Source organism: Podarcis melisellensis (assembly GCF_964234715.1).
Source record: "Podarcis melisellensis genome assembly, chromosome: 11".
NCBI lineage: Eukaryota > Metazoa > Chordata > Lepidosauria > Squamata > Lacertidae > Podarcis > Podarcis melisellensis.
The window spans coordinates 11,873,715-11,896,082 of record NC_138543.1 but is presented as its reverse complement, the minus strand read 5'-3'; the positions used below and the strand labels follow the sequence as shown (position 1 = coordinate 11,896,082).

Genomic DNA, 22,368 nt, shown 5'->3' with positions numbered 1-22,368 from the left:
GGAATTGGCTACTTCCGACATCAAAAAAACGAAGATCATGGCCACTGGTTCCATCACCTCCTGGCAGATAGAAGGGGAAGAAATGGAGGCAGTGAGAGATTTTACTTTCTTGGGCTCCATGATCACTGCATATGGTGACAGCAGCCACGAAATTAAAAAACGCCTGCTTCTTGGGAGAAAAGCAATGACAAACCTAGACAGCATCTTAAAAAGCAGAGACATCACCTTGCCAACAAAGGTCCGTATAGTTAAAGGCATAGTTTTCCCAGTAGTGATGTATGGAGTTGAGAGCTGGACCATAAAGAAGGCTGATCGCCGAAGAATTGATGATTTTGAATTATGGTGCTGGAGGAGACTCTTGAGAGTCCCATGGACTGCAAGAAGAACAAACCTATCCAGTCTTAAGGAAATCAGCCCTGAGTGCTCACTGGAAGGACAGATCCTAAAGCTGAGGCACCAATACTTTGGCCACCTCATGAGAAGATAAGACTCCCTGGAAAAGACCCTGATGTTGGGAAAGATGGAGGGCACAAGGAGAAGGGGATGACAGAGGACGGGATGGTTGGACAGTGTTCTCGAAGCTACCAGCATGAGTTTGACCAAACTGCGGGAGGCAGTGGAAGACAGAAGTGCTTGGCGTGCTCTGGTCCATGGGGTCACGAAGAGTCGGACACGACTAAACGACTAAACAACAACAACTTCCGACATCTTTGGCACATCTAGCCAAGAACCAGCTTGCATTTCTGCATTACATGAATTGATTTTCATCTTGGCCTTTTTGCACATTGCCCTCAGACATTTTGGAGAAGGGTGTCAAGTAAAAAATATTGGAATGATCTCGGCAATCTGCGTGTCTGTGCCTATGCAGCCAAACGCACCTGGCAAGCAGGAAGCCTGGATATCTCAATTGGTTAGAGCATGGTGCTGATAACGCCAAGGTTGCAGGTTTGATTCCTGTATGGGACAGCTGTATATTCCTGCATTGCAGGGGGTTGGACTAGAATAGATGATTCCTTCCAACTCATTTTTGGGAGGGGACCCCAATATTTGCAAAAGTACAGTGGTACCTCTGGTTACATACTTAATTCGTTCCGGAGGTCCATTCTTAACCTGAAACTGTTCTTAACCTGAAACACCACTTTAGCTAATGGGGCCTCCTGCTGCCACTGCGCCACTGCTGCACAATTTCTGTTCTCATCCTGAAGCAAAGTTCTTAACCCAAGGTAACATTTCTGGGTTAGCGGAGTCTGTAGCCTGAAGCGTATGTAACCTGAAGCGTATGTAACCCGAGGTACCACTGTATAAAACAAAACAAAAAAATTGAGATGTCCTCAGAGGAAGAAACACCCCCCCCCCTCAAAAAAGAGAACTTAATAAGTTGCCCTTGCTTTTTGGGAGGGGCAAGGTGATGGGGAGGGCAGCATGGTTGTGAGTGCGCTGGTGACAGTGCTGGATTGTGCCCACTGGTGCACCAGCACCACGCCACCCTCTCGGAAAGCCCACCTGTTATTACCAGTAACTGGTTTTCCAAGGCATAAGGGACATGCCCACTGGGGCCTGAGCATGCCTAGTGACCACGTAAGGCTGTCTATTAGAAGGGTCATTCGGCTGCTCTGAGATCCCGCTGCAAATGCTGTATATGCATACAATCAAGAGCAGATTGCTTTGGCACCCAAAACCCTACACATGCCACTCCCCCTCCTGGTCAGTAAGATTATGATATTAATATATTTGATCACTATTCGGTGCCCCCTCGTGACAGCTACCTAATGGGAGGGCTGGCTCTTCTGCGTCGACGCTGCAGATTAGCTGATGGTGGATTCCACTTCAGTTCAGCATTGGTCAGCAATAAAGTTATTGTACGGACATGGCCAGCGTCTGCTCCTCCAAGTTTCTTTTTTTATGGCTCCTCGTAAAGCAGATTTCCGGCTGCTCTTGTGAGTAGCAGCTCCTCTGTCCTCTGCTCATTCCTCTTTTCTAAAAGGCACATCTGTGTGCTAGCGATTTTTAAGAGCTACAGAATCCATTTTAAACCATTAGTAACTTAGACCCATTTGCCCTCCTTAAAAGCATTTGCTCCTAATTTTAAACCTGTCAGAGCTAAAAAAATTCTTTGATTTATTTATTTAAAAAGAAAAGAAAAGAATGGAGGAGCTGTTACTGATCTTTGTCCAAGTAATATTTACAACTGAAGGATGCCCTCTTGAGGACGGAATGATAATTTTTTTAAAAAAGAAATATTTATTAAAGTTTTACAAATACAAGAATACAAAAATACATGAAAAAAGAAAAAAAAGAAAAATACAGCATACAAAGGACAAAAAGAAAAAAAGGAAAAAAATTAAAAACAAATCCGTTTTTCATAGCTTTAAATTCATTTGCTTCTTTCTTTGACCTCCTCACACCTCCCCTTCTTGTATTCCCGTTTACATAATCAAATGAGCAAATCCTTACCCTCTTTCATTTATCTTAACTCTATATCTTAACATTTTATAACCCTATATTTTCATCCATTATCAATTCATTTTTGCATATTCTTATTAACTTTGTTGCTAATGCCACTTATTTTCAATCCAACATCATTTTAACATTCATTAATTTTACAGTGTTTCTGCAGGTAGTCTTTAAATTTCTTCCAATCTTCTTCCACCAACTCTTCTCCTAGGTCTCGGATTCTGCCAGTCAGAGGATGGAATGATAATTAACCCTCATCTCGTTTTTAGTGATGTGCTCCTTCCCCTTTCTCACCTATCGGGGTGCTCTGTCCTGGCATTCCCACTTGTGGGACCATCATGGGGGTTCCTGTTGGGTGTTTGTGTCTGACGTTCTGAGAGAGGGGCACTGTTAGGGTTCTAGGCAAGGTCTGCTCACCTGGTGGGGTGGAATTGCAGCACTAACCGTGCAGAAAGGAAGCTCCTGCAGCCAATCGGAAGCCACAGAAGCCCCACCGGATGTTTGGGTTCCAAAGAACGTTCACAAACCGGAACAATCACTTCCGGGTTTGCGGTATTCGGGAGCCAAAACATTTGACTCACAAGGCGTTCGTGAACCAAGGTACGGAAATATAGGAAATATGTACGGAAATACGCAAATAGGTACTGGTATAGATGATTTCTGCAGGCATCCAAATTGTTTTCAACAGATGGTCACTTTTGCATGCCTTCAACTATGTTACATGAACATAGTTTTAAATGCGCACTTCCTATTTCAGCTGGGGAAAACCCCCTGAAAGTTAAGTGATCTGCAAAGTAACAGGTCAGGGATGTAATCCAGCATTATTATCACTTTTTTTCTGCTGGGATAGTCTTTTTAATGGGTCATGGTTTTTCAATATGCATTCTGTCATAATGAAACAAGAACTCTCTGTGTGTGTGTTTTTTTTTACCCAGATGCTGGCGGGATGTGTGGCCCTGCCTGATTATAGATGGCCTCTCTCTCTCTCTCTCTCTCTCTCTCTCTCTCTCTCTCTCTCTCTCTCTCTCTCTCTCTCTCTCATATCTCCAGAAGACACTCACTAATGGAACTTTTATGGCGAGAGATGGACCCAACTGAGCAAACATAATTTGGTGACCTTTGCGAGCTCACTTTTGTGTCATCTGTTTTAGGTCAGACAAAGCGCACGCTCTCTGAGCAATCTGCCAGCTGCTCGGCCTAAAATCGAAGTGTGCCTTTCAAATCAGAGCCGCCACCCTTATTTTTATTTATTTCCCAACTGTCGAGGGAGGGAGAAGTCCAAAACATTGCCTCATTTAGCAGTGGTAGCTAAGGCGGAGTGCTCTCTTTAGCCGAACTACTGGATATGGCATAATTCGCTGTCTGTTAACCTCAGTGCTGTGACTGCTTTGACTAAACATTAGAAAGGATGAGAAGCCCAAGGGCCAATGCCCATGTCATGGTACCCATTTTAAGCCAATCCCTAACAGCTGCCTATGCTGGACAAAGAGTAAACTGGAGCTCAGAACCAGACACCCCAAGTGTCCCTTTTTCCAGGGGCAGACCTGGATTTACAGAAGCCATCCCACTTTCCGATTTGATCCTGGAACGTCCCGCTTTTCCTAAGGACATCCCTATTTTCATTGGAGAAATGTTGGAGTTATGCAACCCCTGAGCCAGGCAGTGTGTCGTTTCATCGGTCCTGAATCTCCCATTATTCCGCTCAACTGGACGATCTCAGAGAAAGAGAGAGAAGAGCTATTCACACCAGGCATCATTTTATAAACCTAAAAATTATATAAACTAAATATTTCAGCCTTTTCTGGGCCATTTTGCCTGTTCATTTGTGGACCTTTTCCAGCAATACAGTGGTGCCCTGCAAGATGGAAAACCCGCTAGACGAAAGGGTTTTCCGTTTTGGAGGCGCTTCGCAAAATGAATTTCCCTATGGGGTTGCTTCGCAAGACGAAAAAATCTTGCGAGTCCCCGCAGATTTTTCCCGCTTTTCCCCCCCTTTTCCTAAGCCACTAAACAGCTGGTCGCTAGAAGCCGCTAGACCGCTGTAGCGCAAATCCGCTAAGCTGTCAATGGGCTTGCTTCGCAAGACGAAAAAACCGCTAGACGAAGAGAATCGCGGAACGGATTCTTTTCGTCTTGCGAGGCACCACTGTATCTTTTTTGAAAGATGGCCTGTGTATGCACAATATATTTAAAGCATATGACGTGTGTCCCCAAAGAATCATGGGAATCATAGTTTACCCCCCACAATGCTCAGCACCCTTCACAAACTACACTTCCCAGGATTCTTTGGGAGAAGTCGTGTGCTTGAAATGTATCGTGTGTGCACAGCCACCGAGAATGGAACAGTGCACAGTGTTCCAAGTTTCGCTTCACCGTATACAGTGGTACCTTGGTTTTCGAACGTAATCTGTTCCGGAAGACCATTCAACTTCCGAAACATTCAAAAACCGAGACGCAAAGGGTGGTCTATAAATTCAATGAAGAAAATTGGGGGAGATGACACTCAGCGGAAGCCGTTCGACTTCCGAGGCGCATTCAAAAACGGAAGCATTTACTTCCAGGTTTTCGGTGTTCGAAAACTGAAACGTTTGGCTTCCGAGATGCTTGAAAACTGTATTGGAATAAGGGGCACTGCAATGTAGACAGGTTTTCTTCCTTTCCTAATAATCTCTAGCATGGAATACCAGGTCACATGTGATGTGTGGGGGAAACATTTAAACATCATTTGCCTTTCGAAAGATTTAGACTGGAGGTGCTTGAGCATTATGGGGAGGGAACTACCTTCCTGGAGGGTGCTGATCAGTGGCGTAGCGTGGGGGGTGCAGGGGGGCCGGCCGCACCGGGCACAACATCTGGGGGGGCGCGCTCGCCGCCTCCGGAGTCGCCGAAGAGCCTCGGGCGCCGGCTGTAGCAGAGCCCCATGTCTCGCGGAACCGACGAGCTGTGCACACGTCCAGGCTGAAGGCGTCCGGCAGGCAGCGGCTCTCAGCGCTCACCGCAGTCCCCGTGTGTCAGGGCCGCAGAGGGTGTGCCAAGCAGCCCCTCCTCACAGCCCCGCTGCTGCTGCTGCAGCTGCTGGGCCATGTTGCATTTTCCTCGCCTCTCTGCCCTCCTCCTCCTCCGGGCAAGCAGCGTCGTTTGGGCGGCAGCGCCAGCGGCAACTTGCCTCAGATCACCTGACACGGACCCGCTGCTGCCGCCGTGGCTACCTTACCATAAATACCCCAGCCCAGGCAGCAGCAAGAAGAAGCTGGCAGCGGCAGCAGGTTAGGGGTTAGGGGGCGCAAATTACTTGCCTTGCCCCGGGTGCTGACAACCCACGCTACGCCGCTGGTGCTGATGACTGCTCCTATCCCTGGCCTCTCTCTGGCAATATTACCAGGGTCTGTTGCTCCTTGAACCACCTGCAGCTGGTGTGTTTGCTGGCTTGCAGAAAACTCATCTGCATGTGAGGTCGCAGGTGTTGCTCTAGGGAGTGAGGAGGGTTTCCTATCACAGAAGCACTCCGTTTCATGGAATGTGGCGACTGCAGAAAAAATATTTGCTTGTCAAGAGTTCAAGGAGATCTTCCCGGAATGAGGACAGAGGGGATAACCAGGTCAAGGAAACACTGAAAGAACAGCCATGGCAATGCTTCAGAAAAACGCAGCGAAAGATTGCATTAAAAAATTAATTCTTCTTTGATTTCTATCCTTTTCTAAGTTTAAAAGCTGGTAGAAAACAATCGTCATTCTGTTTAAACTAATAGAATATGCGCATCTTGCAGACGTAACGTATGGAATAAGAGAACAAGAAGAACATACGTTTAAAGAAGGTTGGAAAATGTTTGTTGAATATATTGGGGGAAACTGTGTACACTTGAAAATGTGGGCAGCATTAAAATAAATTCAACAATGTAAACAAGTTTTGATGGATGTATTAATGGAATACTGAATGGTTTAGTTTATGTAAAATATGCACGGATTTATGATATGCAAATTGAACCATGGAAAGAGAAGAACGGAAGTCGTTGACATTTTAAGGTTACTTAAGGAATTTTTTTAATTGTAAAATGGGAAACTTAATAAAAATCACACACACACACACACACACACACACACACAATTATCACCATTCATATCTTTTCTCTATATCAGGGACTGTATCTAATTCGATCACCATCTCTTCAGGTGCAAATCATGAATCCATGGGTAGACCTCCTCAAAAAATTGGATTTAAAATTTTGATGACTTTGAAGAAAGATTATAACATTTATTTCTACATACTCCTTTTGTATCCTGCCTTTCCTCCAAAGATTCAGCAAATATAGCTCTCTCCACCAACCACTGATCCATTGTCTCTTCATGACAACTCTTGAGGTACTTTTGGCTAAGAAGTAGCAACTGGTCCAAGATGCCCCATCCGTTGAGGTTCATGGCCAAGTGGGCATTTGGACATAGGTCTCCCTGGTTCTCCCAAGCATTGCACAACAAAGAATGAATTCAAGAACTCTTGATTCATACACTGGGCTAGATCCATACTTGATCATTCTTACAGCAGAAATCAGTGGAACTTAGGTTAGTTGTGACTAACTCATTGGTTTTCATGGGTCATGACTATCCTAAGTCCCATGGGATGCGGGTGGTGCTGTGAGCCTCTTGGGCTTGCTGATCAGAAGGTCGGCAGTTCGAATCCCAGCGACGGGGTGAGCTCCCGTTGCTCTGTCCCAGCTCCTGCCAACATAGCAGTTCGAAAGCACGCCAGTGCAGGTAGATAAATAGGTACCACTGTGGCAGGAAGGTAAACGCTGTTTCCGTGTGCTCTGGTTTACATCACGGTGTCCCATTGTGCCAGAAGCTACTGTTAGGTCTATCATGAGACATCCGACAGCTTCTAATCACAAATACCAGCAGCCTTCAAGCAAGCAAACTTGCCTTATTATCACTCCCTAGCATCCCACTGCCAGAGGATTGCCTCCTTCCATTCACCTGTTTGCCTCCTCCAAGTGGAAGAAACCTAGGCAGTGCTGAATGTCACATCCATTGCCAGATGTGTCCTGCTGGAAACAGAAAAGGGCTTTCCCCTTGGCCTGCCTTTATAGCCACTCAGTTGCCAAGTGCTTTTGTGACATCACAAGAAACCAACAGCCAATGTCAACAGCTGGGGAGGCGTCATCTTCATTGCTTTGAGCCTCACAATGGTGGGTGGACCTTTCAGTGATTGTGTGCTTGTTTATTTGGGGCATGGGTGGTGCCTTGGTCTAAGCCACCAAGCCACTTGGGCTTGCCAATTGCTTGTTCTTTTCTTCCTTTTATCCCTATTTTCACTTTTAACTCTTGTATAGCTGTGGCCTGTTGGCTTTGCTAATAAAGTTTTGATTTGATTTGATTTGATTAGTAGGTTGGCGGCTGGAATCCGCACAATGAGACAATCTCCTATTGCTCTGTCCCAGCTCCTGCCAACCTAGTGGTTCAAAAGCACACAAGTGCAAGTAGATAAATAGGTACCACTGTGGCAGGAAGGTAAACAGCATTTCTGTGCGCTCTGGTTTCCGTCACGGTGTTCCGTCGTGCCAGAAGTGGTTTAGTCCTGCTGGCCACATGACCTGGAAAGCTCCCTCGGCCTGAAAGCGAGATGAGCACCGCACTCCATAGTTGCTTTTGACTGGACTTAACTATCCAGGAGTCCTTGACCTTTAAAAAAAAAATTCCCACTGATTTCAGTGCATCTTCTTTAAGGCTGCATTCATACCAATCCATTGGTAGCACAGAAATGTCGTTTGTCTCAATTCAGAATCATTCATGCTCATCCTCAACACGCTGCTTTCAATCTAGATTGATTCCACAAGGAAAAGTTACTTGACAAATGTCTGAAAAAACTCTGTTTGATATTCATGCCTTTTATTCAGGTGAATGAAGAAGAAAGTGCTAATTGTAATCTTGCTGCGTGCTGCCACACAACATCACTCGGTGGCTGTGGGTACATTCTGCATTGCTAGGGCCGCCTACATCTGTTTTCAGACAGACACGCTGAGGCGTAATGCCAAATCAATCTGCAATGAGCTTTTATTTATTTTTTTGAATGATGCCAGGTTCTCAAGAAGCACTTTTCTTTTTAAAAAAAGTTTTATCATTGCTTTGTTTTATTTTATTTTAATTGGTTTTCACATATTACATTACAATACAGATGTACCAAAGCCAACACCATTTCTTCCCCATCCCCCATACATTTACATTTCTATTTCCTCAATCCATCATATTATTCTTTTCTCCTTCCTCCCACTTCCCTCCACCCCCACTCGATTTCCTCCACATTATACAATTTACAATAATCTTTGCATTCTACAATCTTCTCAAATCATCTATATATTCTTATTATCTTTCCTTACTAATTTTTCTTCACATTTTAATCGAGGCATATTAGCGTATCATTTTTTGAGCAATATTTTGCCAATATTTTCAGGGGCAAATCTTTTTTGCAGTAGATCTAGATTGTGTGTGTGTGGACTACATAGCGGGGGGGGGGGGGAGTACCCAGTTGCCATTGATTCTAGAATAAAAAGCATGCAGATGTTTGAACTCCTGGTACAGAAAGTAAGTGGTATTGGACTTCGGTTTCCGTAATCTTTGACTACTTGCCATTATAAGAACTGGATTCCAAAAGGATATGGGGGACCAAAGTTTCCCCATTCTTGAAGCAGAGTTTAATACAAAAGTTATAGGTCAATAACCCTTCTTTCAGGGTATTGTGAAAAGGCAAAGCCATACAAAAGCGACACCTAGTGGTCGCACTGGGAATTTCCTGGAAATTACTGTGCCTCTTCCTACCTGTTTGAACTTTTCACCCAGAGTATTCAGAGTGTTTTTCGGCTGCTCATCAGAATCAACTCCCCACTCCCATCCTTTTAGTCCATAAAGTGGGGAAGAAAGCATTTTATAAAGCAGGAAAGAAACCATTTTTAACGTTTATCAGATGTCCTATCAGGAATCTAATGGCACTTCCAGATTAGTGTTCTGTTGCAAGTATATGCAGCAAGAAGCATTTTATGCTGTCAGTGTGGATTTAAACCGAATTTGTGTATTTGTACCGAACCATCAGTGTGGATGTGCACTAGATATTCAGCGTGGATGTGAACTGGACTGACTTCTCTTCCTGCTATATTATTTATTATTATTATTTATTATTTATTGAATTTATATACCGCCCTATATTTACGTTGGTCATCAAGACTTCATTATCATTCATCAGAGTCACTCTGTTCAGATACCGGTAGAGGCCTCCGCTTACACCGCCAACACCTCATAAAATGCGGGAATTTATCTCCCCGCCTTTCAAGTTTCCTCTTGTCCAGTCGTGAATCTCTCGCCAGTCTCTGATCCAGAACTTAACCCTTGCTGTCCCTGTGGAGCTTCTGTCTCGCTTGCTGCCTCTTCCTGTTCCTCTACGCCTGAAGACACTGCCCTTTCTTCACCAGCTCCTCCAGCTCCCTCCCCCTCAGACACAGCGTCCTCTTCTTCTACCCTGAAGTTCTCTCCCACATCCAGGGAACTCGAACGTACTGACTCAGCCCTGACACCATGGCAGGTTGCCAGGAACGGATAAGACAAGGAAAAGTCCTTTCTATTCAATATTCACGGAGAGAGGCTTGGAAAGGCAGCTTCTTGAAATAATGGCATAACCCCGAGTGAGTCTCCACTGTTAGGAGTTCAGCCTACGCTCAAGTAGGACCCTGGCAGAGACACATGCCCGACTGGCATGTTCCCTCCCTCCTGGTCTTTCGTTTGGGAGCTTCAAAAGCTTTCTTCTGCCTGAACATCACAGCGACCGATGCCAACCGACACCGGCACACTTAGGGATCTGCAGAGTTTGCGCAGTTGCGTAACAGACCTCAGCAACTCAGCATTTTGGCTAATCTACTTTATTTACATATAAACACACACGGAGCACTGCAACATGGCTCCCTCTCCCTCTAGCATCAGAAAGCAAAGAGAAAAAGAACAAAGGACAATAGTCCCACTTCATGGAACACAGTAACACAAACATTCTTTCTCCGTCACTTTCCACTCTGTGGAGTCAAAACATACACCGTCATGTGATAAACAACAATCCCATGACTGCAATCATGGAGCAGGAATTCTAATATCCACTCCCTTCCTCTCTCATGCATCACAGTTACAGGTGCTGAAAAGTGCCCTCTGCCTTTGAGCTCTCTGCTCTCCTACTTTCAAGGCTCGCCAGGTTTTGGGAGACAGGGGGTCTGGAGTGCTTTCTAAGGACAATGAATCCATCAGCTGTCCTCTCTCTGGTGCTTCTTCTCTCCCATTATTTCCCAGCTTTTCCCCTCGTCTGCCTCTGAGCTCTGATCTCCCTCAAACCCCTGTTGTAATTCTGAACTGTCTTCTTCTCTGGAAGGGTCAGGCTGAGGAGGCAGTCTCCACTGTCCCTCCTCTACCCAGTCCCTGACAATGGAACTCTGGACTACTTCGTCAGGCCTGGTGTCAAGATCAGAGTGAATGCACGTGACTTTGCCCTCAAAGTGTTTTACAAATGAATGAATCTTTATTTGCGTCAGCCATCGGCCCTAGCAATAAAACAACAATACGCTATACAAAGAATAGAAATAAAAAGTGAATTATATAAAACACATTTTAGGGCTTTGAATCAATAGTCAAATAGTGGCTCTTATTCTGATTGACGGGACGCGGGTGGCGCTGTGGGTTAAACCACAGAGCCTAGGACTTGCCAATCAGAAGGTCGGTGGTTTAAATCCCCGTGACGGGGTGAGCTCCCGTTGCTCAGTCCCTGCTCCTGCCAACCTAGCAGTTAGAAAGCACGTCAAAGTGCAAGTAGATAAATAGGTACCGCTCCGGTGGGAAGGTAAACGGCATTTCCGTGCGCTGCTCTGATTCGCCAGAAGCGGCTTAGTCATGCTGGCCACATGACCCGGAAGCTGTACGCCGGCTCCCTCGGCCAATAAGGCGGGATGAGCACCGCACCCCCAGAGTCGGTCATGACTGAACCTAATGGTCAGGGGTCCCTTTACCTTTATTCTGATTGACCCAGCTAAAGACCTTGCAACCTTGGCTGTCACCTGCTCATCTTGATCTGTCAAGAGAAAGGACACTGTGGCAGTGGTTGGGCGACCCGGAATGGACAATCAAAGAGGGGTGATAATCTCATTCCTCAAGTCTTTATAAAGAGTGCAAGCCAGGAGGGCATGTGCCACTGATTCAGTACTGCCATCTCCACAGGGCCATAAGCGTTTTTCATGTGGAATCTGTTGGAATCGTCCCTCAAACGCATCATGGCAGGCTTCATGGCAGTGATGTTCTCAAGCCTGGAGCTTTCATTACAGCACTCATCACCCTGAAAAGGATCGCTGGACACCTAATAGAGAATGCAATGGTGGCTGGCAGAGCAAGACTTTCTTCACTGCCTCCACAACCACACAGAAAATATAATTATGAGTGAAGACTATAATTACAGCAACAGAGTTTCTACCTCTATAAAGAGTGCCTTTAATGTTACAAGGTAGTAATTAAGCATTCAGGTTCACTAGAGCACTTCTCCAGGCTAGCTGGGGCCTGTCTGGAGACAGATTAGCCTCTGATGAATTGGGGGGGGAGGAATGTTTAAAATAACTTTTTCTAAAAATAACCCCAAAGCCTTTCTTTTAGGAATTTTAGGTGCCAAAATCCCAATGGAGCAGAAAATACTATTTATGTATGCGATTGTGCAGATTATTGACCCAGAAATGGAAAGAAGATAAAGTCTCAAACATAGAAGAATGGCCGATTAAGTTGATGGATTATGCCGAAATGGCTAAAATGACCAGGAGAATCAGAAATTAGGAAGACCAAAATTGTAATAAGGAATAGGGGGGAAATTATAATTTATCTTAAAAACCATTGTAAACAGTTAAAATTGTTAGTAGGGTTGGAATAGCACTTGTAGTTTAATGGTGAATTTTGGATGCAATGGAGATGTAAAAGATTTGGATTATTATAAAAGATACAGGAGGAAATGATTAACAATAGGTCCCACAAAGGGGAGGAGGGAAGTCCAGGAGATTCTCTGGAATCTTGTTCTTGTGATGTATGTTGGATATGTGATTGTAAAACTTTAATTTAAAAAACCAAATAAATAAATAAATAAATAAGTGTGTGTGTGTGTGAGAGAGAGAGAGAGAGATGGATCAGCCTCGATTGCCCTAATCCAGGGCTTTCTTTTCTGGTGGTACTCAGAGGTACAGAGTACCGACACCTCCCCCCAGCAGAAAAAATACCTTGTGATAAAGTAAATGGAAGGTGGGGAGAGCAAGCAAGCGGCCGTAGCTAAAAGGGGGGCTGTGAAAAGCAGGTGGCCGAGACGGCAGCAGAAAGGAAAAGGAGGCTCTTTGGGGGGGCTGCTCTCAGTCAACAGGTTGCGCCGTTCCCCCTTGGCTGAACCGCGATGCGCTCTCTCTACCCCTGGACATGCTGTCTGCTGTGCCACCGCCTGGTTGCACCGCGAGCGGCTGGCAGGCAAGTGTAAGCGCTGCATCCCTTTCATCTCTGCTTGCTCTTTCCATGTCTGTGGGGCAGGGCAGTGTGGGATGTAATCCATTGGTGCAGTCAAATGTAACATTCCTTATTTTCCTAGAGTGGCCACAGGCAAGGGGGACACCCAATCAGTGTAACTTCCTGTTCCGCTGACTGGAGCACCCTCCCCCTGCATGTGACCTGGGAGATGGGCGTGGCTCTGGCTGACTCCAAAAAGAGCCGCATTTTCTCACTTGCAGTCTTGTTGTTTTTCTCTTCTCTCGCTTGCTGATCTTTTGCTGCCATGCTGCTCTCCTGCAGCCATTTTGCTGTATTAATATATTTTTGCTGTCTGCTGGCTCTCAGGCAGCAGCACATGAGTTCAGTCCCCATATAAAATAAACTAGGGTTACCAGACATCCCCGTTTCCTGGGCACAGTCCCTGGATTTGCAAATACGGCCCTGGACAAATTCCGTCCCCGGATTTCATCTAATGTCCCCGGGAAATGCAGCAGCGGCAGTCTCAGCAGCCTGGAGCAGTTGCTCTGGCTGGCTTCAGGAGCTGCTTGGAAGTCCCCATATGATGGTGGTGCAGGGGCTCGAAGATGCAGCTTCCAGGCTGCCTCCACCTTCCCTGAACCCAGCAACTAAGCTGTGAAGGGAGGCTTTACGCTGCCTATCGGAGCAGCCTCCTAACTCTTACTTGCGTGCAAACAGGAGGGGGCAGGGATCTCTCAGTTAGGCAACGGGAAACCTCCCTTCCCAGCTGAGGGATCCCCACCCCCTTCTGCTTTCACAAAAGTAGGAATGGGATTGGGGCCGCTCCGATGGGAAGGGAGGCATTGCGCTGCCCAAGCCTCACCACCACCATTCTCGGCCCTCCTTCTCCACCTTCCATGCCTGACCCACCACACACCGCTTCCCCACCACCACCACTCAACAACCAACAACTCAGGGGCTGCCCAGGCTCATGGAGAAAGGAGATAGAAGCCTCGGAGGAAGGGGAAATGTGGCGATTGAGGTCAAGGCAGCGGAGACCGTTCTGCCACCGCCATCGCTGCAGCACCAACGTCCAGAACGTGTAGTATTTAATTAATTAATTAAAGTGTCCCCGGATTGATTGAAAATAATCTGGTAACCTTAAGATAAACTCACAGTTTCTTTGTGTAACTACCAAATAAAGTCTGCCTTTCAGGGATCATATCGTGAACTGAAATAAAGTGAGTAAACGTTTTGTTACTTTACTCAGAAAAACTCTTGTGTCTTTATTCTTTTAGGAGGGATAAAAGGGAACACCAGGAAATAATCTAACTAAGAGATTCAAACGAATCTGCAAACTGGATTCCAGCTATATTGAGGGGAATTTGCTCTGCTACGTCACTCACTAGCATGAGTGAGGGAAGGATAATACTTATTCGATATATCGTTCCCTACCATCCTTAACATTCCCACAGGCAGGGGACAGAGTAGGGAGAGAGAGAGAGAGAGCAGGAGGAGGCAGCCGCATCTGTTGCTAGAGAAAAGAGGCATTGAGTGTCGCTGAGCTCCTGCTGTGGAGCCCTCTTCCAACAGAGATTCAGCAACCACCCTCGTTTTTGTTTTTCAGGCGTTTGTTGAATCATTATTATTTTTTAATGCCTATGATGCAAAGGTTTTGGCTTTTTGATCAGCCAATCATTTTAATGATCGTTGTTAGATTTCTTGTTTATTTATTTTATTCCATGAAATGTATATGCTGCTTGATTGTAAAAAAAACACATCGCCCAAAACCCTCAAAGTAGTTTACAAAAAGAGCAAACAATAAAACTGAGAAAAATCCACAACCGTACTTTAAAACATACAAAGGTTAAAATAATAAAAGAGAGTTAAATCACTATATGTACAGTGTGTGTGTGTGTGTGTGTGTGTGTGTGTGTGTGTGTGTGAAAGATAAAGGATCCTTGGATGGTTAAATCCAGTCAAAGGTAACTATGGGGTTGCGGTGCTCATCTTGCTTTCAGGCTGAGGGAGCCAGCGTTTGTCCACAGACAGCTTTCTGGGTCATGTGGCCAGCATGACTAAACCACTTCTGGCTCAACAGAACACTGTGACGGAAACCGGAGTGCACGGAAACGCAACTTACCTTCCCACCACAGTGGTACCCATTAATCTACTTGCACTGGTGTACTTTCGAACTGCTAGGTTGGCAGGAGCTGGAACAGAGCAACGGGAGCTCACCCTTTCGCATGGATTCGAACCACTGACCTTCTGATTGGCAGGCCCAAGAGGCTCACTGGTTTTAGACCACAGCGCCACCCACTTCCTGAATAAACAAGCATACAATCACTGATAGGTCCACCTGCCATTGTGAGGCTCAAAGCCATGAATATGATGCCTCCCCAGCTGTTGCCATTGGCGGTGGATTTCTTGTGATGTCACAAAAGCACTTGGCAACTGAGGGGATATAAAGGCAGGCTAGGGGGAAAGCCCTTTTCTGTTTCCAGCAGGACACACCTGGCAATGGATGTGACATTCAGCACTGCCCAGGTTTCTTCCACTTGGAGGAGGCAAAGTGCTGAATGGAAGGAGGCAATCCTCTGGCAGTGGGATGCTAGGGAGAGATAATAAGGCAACTTTGCTTGTTTGAAGGCTGCTGTTATCTGTGGTTGGAAGCTGGTGGACGTCTCATGATGGACCTAACAGTAGCTTCTGGCACAATCGGACACTGTGACAGAAACCAGAGCTCACGGAACGCCGTTTACCTTCCTGCTGCAGAGGTACCTATTTATCTACTTGCACTGGCATGCTTTCAAGCTGCTAAGTTGGCAGGAGCTGGGACAGAGCAGCGGGAGCTCACTCCGCTGCGGGTATTCAAACTGCCGACCTTCTGATTGGCAAGTCCAAGAGGCTCAGTGGTTTAGACCACAGCACATCCTGTGCATTCTGTATCGCATCTAGTTATATTGTATGAACTGGCAAGATACAAACACTTTTATAAATAAATATTCAGGGGTATTCCTCGCCTGCTGCAAATAGATCTGAGTAGCAGCAAGGCATTCTGTGCAAAATAAAAAATGCCGTCGGTATACTTTTCGCCATTAGATGGCGGAGGAGCCCCAGGATTTTTCTCTTGTGAAAACTCCTGTGACCACCCATTGTGCATTGTTGCAGGCCTAAAGCAATGTCGTTCCAAATGAAGACTTGATTCGCTTTTCCCTTTTGATATTATTTCACTTGTTTTGGTCCCCCTGTCACCTTGGTCCTCCCTTTCTTGGTTGCTCGTTTTCCTCACAAGAGAAGTTGAGAATTTGCACTTAAAAAGGGCGGGGGGGGGGAATAATAATATTAAAACTGCTAGAAGGAGGGGAAATTGCAGGAGACTCATGTTGATTCTTTCTCTCTTAAGTTTTAATGCTTTCTGTGTAGAGGTGGAGGTGTTGAGGAGGGAGGTGCGTCTTTTCCCAGAACAACAAACTAACAAAAAAATACACTTAAAATTCCCGTTGCAAATTGCGGAGAGTGTTCAGAATATTTAATACTGAAATAACAACAACAACATCAACAACAACAATATTATTATTATTATTATTATTATTATTATTATTATTATTATTATTAAACCCGTCCATCTGGCTGGGTTTCCCCAGCCACTCTGGGCAGCTTACAGCATCTCTAAAAGCAAAATAAAAACATCAGGCATTAAAATAAATAAATCTCCCAAATAATCTTGGAACCATTCAAGGCTTTGTTATGGCTAAAATCTGGTTGCGGGGCTACACTGCCACCCAGCTCGTCGGACTAAGTGTCCGCAGATCCCTGTGGAAGAAAATGAGCTCAGCCGGACAGGAGCAAAATGCGGAGATGCAAGGTTTATTGCGCAACAGGTTCAAGACGAGATTGAACAGCGAGAAAGGGGTGACATGAACTTTTGAAACTCCCTCCATGTCCCAGAATACAGTGCAAAATACATCCCAGTTACATCATGAATACATTAAGGAAAGGTTGGGTTACACAGATTACATCATGAATACATTAAGGAGAGGTTGGGTTACACCGGATTAACATATGGAGGAGGGAGGGGGGAATATGTAGAGCTGGAGATATGCGCAGATAAGCGCTTCCTGAGTTCCGGTGATGGGAAGACAATGGTCCATGTATGCATAGTCTGTCACCTGGCATTGCCCGAAGGAAAGGTTTGGCAGAGTGATTTTGACAGGATTAGGGTCTTGACACCTTACTTGAGGGATTATGGAGGACAGGGCAGGGGTGATGGAGTCCTAGAGAAATTGAGCAAATATATTGTAGCGAAGAAGGTGAAGAAGACATGCCCCCCCTCCCGTAACAGCTTTCACTGATTCATATAGGGAGACCAAAGGGAGACCTAACCAAAGGGCATGGGCGTGGTCAAGGGGGGGAGGGGGTAGCTGTCCCCTCCAATCAACACAAATCAATACAAATGCATAGCTAACTGGGGTTCTGCCCCCCCCCTAACAAAAGGCCTACCCCTCCCTAACAAAAATCCTGGTTACGCCCATTGTCAAGGGGGAAGGAATTGTCCTTCAGCAGCATTCTGCATCCTAGATGAAGATGGATTGCCATGTTGGTTGGGGCTGATGGGAGGTGGAATTCAGCAACACCCAGGGGCAAGCATCCTCACCCCTTTTCTGTACAATAACAGGACATTCATTTTGTCGTCAATTTTGTAAACATATTGCAGTTGTTTGAAAGTTATGCAAGAGGTTAATCTATTTTGTAAAGCATTGCTGTTCTTCAGATGCACAAAAAATGGAAACGTTTTGTGTGTGTTATAGATGTTTACCTACATAATTTAATCAAATGGCATTAAATCAGGCAAAATAGTCAGGACAGAAATCTTCTTGCCAGAATTAATTCCCGCCTCCCCCCAAAGGAATCTTTGAGCAGTTTTCTGATACATTCCGCCAAAACCATTAGCAGGCTATTCACATCCCAAGAGCAGTCAGAAAGTCTCAGATCCCTACAATTAGATGTAATCAACAGGTTTTATGTTCATAAAAATGTCTTAATGATTCTATGATTTCATTCTTTTGTTCTTGCAAGCCCAGCTGAAAATTATGCCATGTTATAAGATTATAAATGAACAGGAAAATGTTTTAGTGTCTTTCAAGAACTTGTTTTAAAGCAGCTTTTTTAAAGAATTGCATGTTTTAAAACATAGCCCATTGTCTAGGATAAAAGTAGGTTGATAAACAGCTATCATTATATTGTACAGTTTCCATTTTAAAAAAATTAAGAAGTCCCTAACTGACACGATGCATAACATTTGGCTCATTTTTTAAGGCGTCCCATTCTTTTGTTTCTGCTGCAAATATTCCCAATGCCCTTCTATCCATGTATCAATGAGACATCCATGTTTATAGTGGAGCATGCAATCCCCCAACCTTCACTTTCACCTGAGTATCCAGTTAGTCCAATTTCTGTCCCCTGCAACCTGGGGCTTCTAGATGTTCCTGGACTTCAGCTTCCATAAGTCCCAGCCAGCACAGTCAACGTTCAGAGATACTGGGAGTTGTAGTCCAACAATATCTGGAGGGCCACAAGTTTTGTATCCTGCTCTGCACAGTGGACCACAAACAGTCTTTTATCATGGAAAACTAAGCAATTCAGGCAACAACTTAGGCCCAGTCAGCCGATATAGGACTGCTTCTACATGCTCCTGTTCAGGTAGGACTGTAGCATATAGAATCTGCAGTAGTTTAGTGTCATTTTTAGCACATAATATGAACCTTCACACAGCATGAAGTTACATCATTCCATAGAGCAGTGGTTTTCAACCGGTGTGCCGTGGCACCCTGGGGGGACTTGAATGATGGCAGAACCTCCCAGTGTCCCTATTTTCCAGGGACAGTCATGGATTCCTTAGGACATCCCTATTTTCACTGGAGAAATGTTGGAGAGCATGGAATAGGGCGCCCCTATTTTCATTGGAGAAATGTTGGAGAGCATGGAATAGGGCGTCCCTATTTTCACCGGAGAAAATTTTGGAGAGCATGGAATAGGGCGTCCCTATTTTCACTGGAGAAATGTTGGCGAGTATGGAATAGGAAGTTCCTGTTTTCATTGGACAGCACAAAGCTGGAACCTCCCTACTCCAACAGACAAACAAGATGCGCTTCTCTACTTTTTCATGAATTTTGGTGCTATGTGATGCTGGTTGAAAGAGTGCTCCCCGAGTGTGCGCCTCTCCAGCCCATCTCTATGATCCTGGCTGTTGAGGGGAGCCCTGATTCACTGAGCCACTGCCCGTTGAGGTTTCCTTTTTTTGGGAAACCTCCCCCAAGCTTTTGTAGCTGTTTCCACTGGTTTTTCCATCGCATTGCCGTACATCTGGGTTTTCCCTGACATTTGCTGATTCAGCAAATTCCCCCCCCCCCCCGATGCTGTTTTTACACCTGAAAACCAGGACATGTTAGGAATTTTCCTGATGTATGGCAAGCCTAGAAGGGTGTTTTACTAGCAGTTGTCATATCTCAGGGTTGGCACCCTGCCTCAGGACTACAAATATAAGCACCCAGTTCTAATCCCAGAGCTGCAGCCTAGAATGCAAGAACCACAGGGAGATACAGGAGCCCCTGTTTTAGACTGGAACTCCAAAGCAGCTTCTCCATTCCTCACCCCAGGTAGGGAGAACACTCATAGCCGCATGTATTTCCGAGCACCATTCAAAGTGTTGGTGCTGACCTTTAAAGCCCTAAACGGCCTCAGCCCACTATACCTAAAGGAGCATCTCCACCTCCATCGTTCAGTCTGGACACTGAGGTCCAGCTCCGAGGGCCTTCTAGTGGTTCCCTCACTGTGAGAAGTGAGGTTACATGGAACCAGACAGACGGCCTTCTCGGTAGCGGCACCTGCCCTGTGAAAAGCCCTCCCATCAGATGTCAAGGAAATAAGCAACTACCTGACTTTTAGGCAGCCCTAGTTAGGGAAGTTTTTAATGTTTGATATTTTATTGTGTTTTTAATATTCTGTTGGGAGCAGCCCAGAGCCTTCCCAAAACCCTGGATTGCAGCTGCCAGTCAGAGTGGACAGCACTATGTGCTGGAGTCCAGGGGTCACCAAACTTTTTCAGCAGGGGGCCGGTCTACTGTCCCTCAGACCTTGTGGGGGGCCGGACTATATTTTGGAAAGAAAAAAATGAACTACTGTATTTTTTGCCCTATAGGGCGCACCGGCCCATAGGGCGCACCTAGCTTTTTTGGGGGGGGGAATAAAGAAAAATAATTATCCCCCCCCGGGGGGGGCTGGGGCTGGGGCGGGGGAAGCCCGAGCTTCCCCTGACCCCAGCCTCCAGAACAGGCTGCTATCCGCAAGCCTAGGGAGCCCAGCGGGAACTCCCGCCGGTCTTCCCAGGCTTGCGGATATCTGCCCGAAGTCTGGGGTGTGCTCCACTGCGCTCCCCGGGTTTTGGGCTGCAGGCTGCTGTCTGCAAGCCTTGGGAGCCCAGCGGGAACTCCCGCGGGCTCTCAAGGCTTGCGAATAGCTTCCTGAAGCCTCTCCAGGCTTCAGCGAAAGCCTGCATTCGCCCCCATAGGACGCACACACATTTCCCCATCATTTTCGGAGGGGGGAAAGTGCGTCCTATAGGGCGAAAAATACGGTAATTCCTATGCCCCACAAATAACCCAGAGATGCATTGTAAATAAAAGGACACATTCTACTCATATAAAAACAAGCTGATTCCCAGACCGCCCGCAGGCCAGATTTAGAAGGCGATTGGGCCGGATCCAGCCCCTGGGCCTTAGTTTGCCTACCCATGTGCTGGACCAATCGTCTGACTTGGTATAAGGCAGTTTCCTCTGCTGTTACTTGCTTGCAAGCAAAGGTGGGTGAAAACTCTCTGCAAAAACTAGAATAGGAGCCAGCAAGTAAAAACTTGCCCGAGGCAAACACACTATTTCTTGGAAGCAACAAAATATTATAGTTCCAAGACAGCTAGGTACCAGGTTCTATCATTAAAATCATTTCCTACCCCACCCATTGGGTGTCCATCGTGTTAGAGCCAGACAAAATGCAATTAAAGTATTTATTGCCTGAGGTGTCGGCCACACTTTGGCTAAGTCAACCAGAAGTGTGTGTGTCTCTGTGTGTGTGTGTTGAGATTTGCTGATTCTGCAATGTCTGCAAGGAAGCCCATACCAGTTGCTACAAACCCAGTAGGGCTAACAGAGGAGGGAAGATAATATTGGAAACGAAACTGATCTTGCTGTAGTTGACAGCATGAGATATATATACATATCTCTCTCTCACAGACACACACAGAGAGAAATAAAAGGAGGTTTCTCATCTGTCATCGCAGGTGCAGTTTGATGGCAATGAAAGGTGTTATAATGACTGCTCACAAATAACTTAAGTGACAGCTGTCTGTATTTATAAAACTACTTCAGTGCCACCTTTTGGAGCACAGCTCATCCAAGGCAACTCACAAACCCATAAAGCAATTAGAACCAGCAAAGGCAGTTTTAACATTAGCAAGGATAACAAAGGCCAGTTAAAACAAAAGAAAACGAAGAGGGGGCAGAGGAGGATGAGAATTAAGCAGAGAGGGAAAGGTGAGTGCAGTTAGAGTGAAGAACTGGGACAAAGGATGTCAGAATTTATCATGGGCGAAAAAGCAAGCCCTTGCTGTTTTAACAGGGTTCTGTAAATCTAGTCTAGACAAAGCTCTCAACATTATGCTGTAAAAATAATCCCATAATGGCACAGGATCAAGAAAATTCTTTAATGGGCATTTTCCATCTCTCCTTTTTGGTGACTCTGTGTTTTATTGTTACAGTCCATTAGGAGGGGTGGGGAGAACCTTGGAAAACAATGCATGTAAAATGTATGTGTGTCAGCACATATGAATGCTTTAAAAAATACTTAAAATTTATTTTAGGCCAATATTTGAATTTGATATATGTTTTGCTGTTTTGTTTAAGGAGAAGAAGAACAAGGCTTCAGCAATGAAGGGACGTCTCCAGAAGTGGATTTTACATTGTGATTATATAAAGTGCAAAAATTTTGTTTACATACTATTTTGTAGATGTTCTGCTTCCCGTTATGGAACCCCTAAATCAAGCATTTGCTTAACTGTAATGTTTTATTTGTGATGTTACTTAAAATAATTTCGAAAACCAAAATGGTTTATAAATAAGTGAAAGGAAGCATACAGTGATACCTCGAGTTTAAACGTCTCCGTAGACGAACATTTTGGTGTTCGAACACTGTAAACCCAGAAGTAAATGCTTCAGTTTTCAAACACACCTTGGAAGTCGAACATGCCATATTGAGTTTTCCATATTGAGTTTTTGGTATTGAGTTTTCCATATTGAGGCTTCCATATTGAGTTTTCGGTTTTCGAACGTTTCGAAACTTGAACAGTCTTCAGAAATGGACTTGGAAAAGGCAGCCCTTCAAA

The 22,368-nt window shown here is 45.3% G+C and overlaps 1 long non-coding RNA gene across 1 annotated transcript; it reads left to right on the top strand.

The window, feature by feature from the left end:
• Positions 1-15,444: 15,444 nt before the first annotated feature.
• Positions 15,445-22,037, top strand: LOC309380761. Its single transcript, XR_014173118.1, has 3 exons — positions 15,445-15,709; positions 19,446-19,591; positions 21,890-22,037. It is a non-coding gene; the product is annotated as an uncharacterized lncRNA (long non-coding RNA).
• Positions 22,038-22,368: the final 331 nt, after the last annotated feature.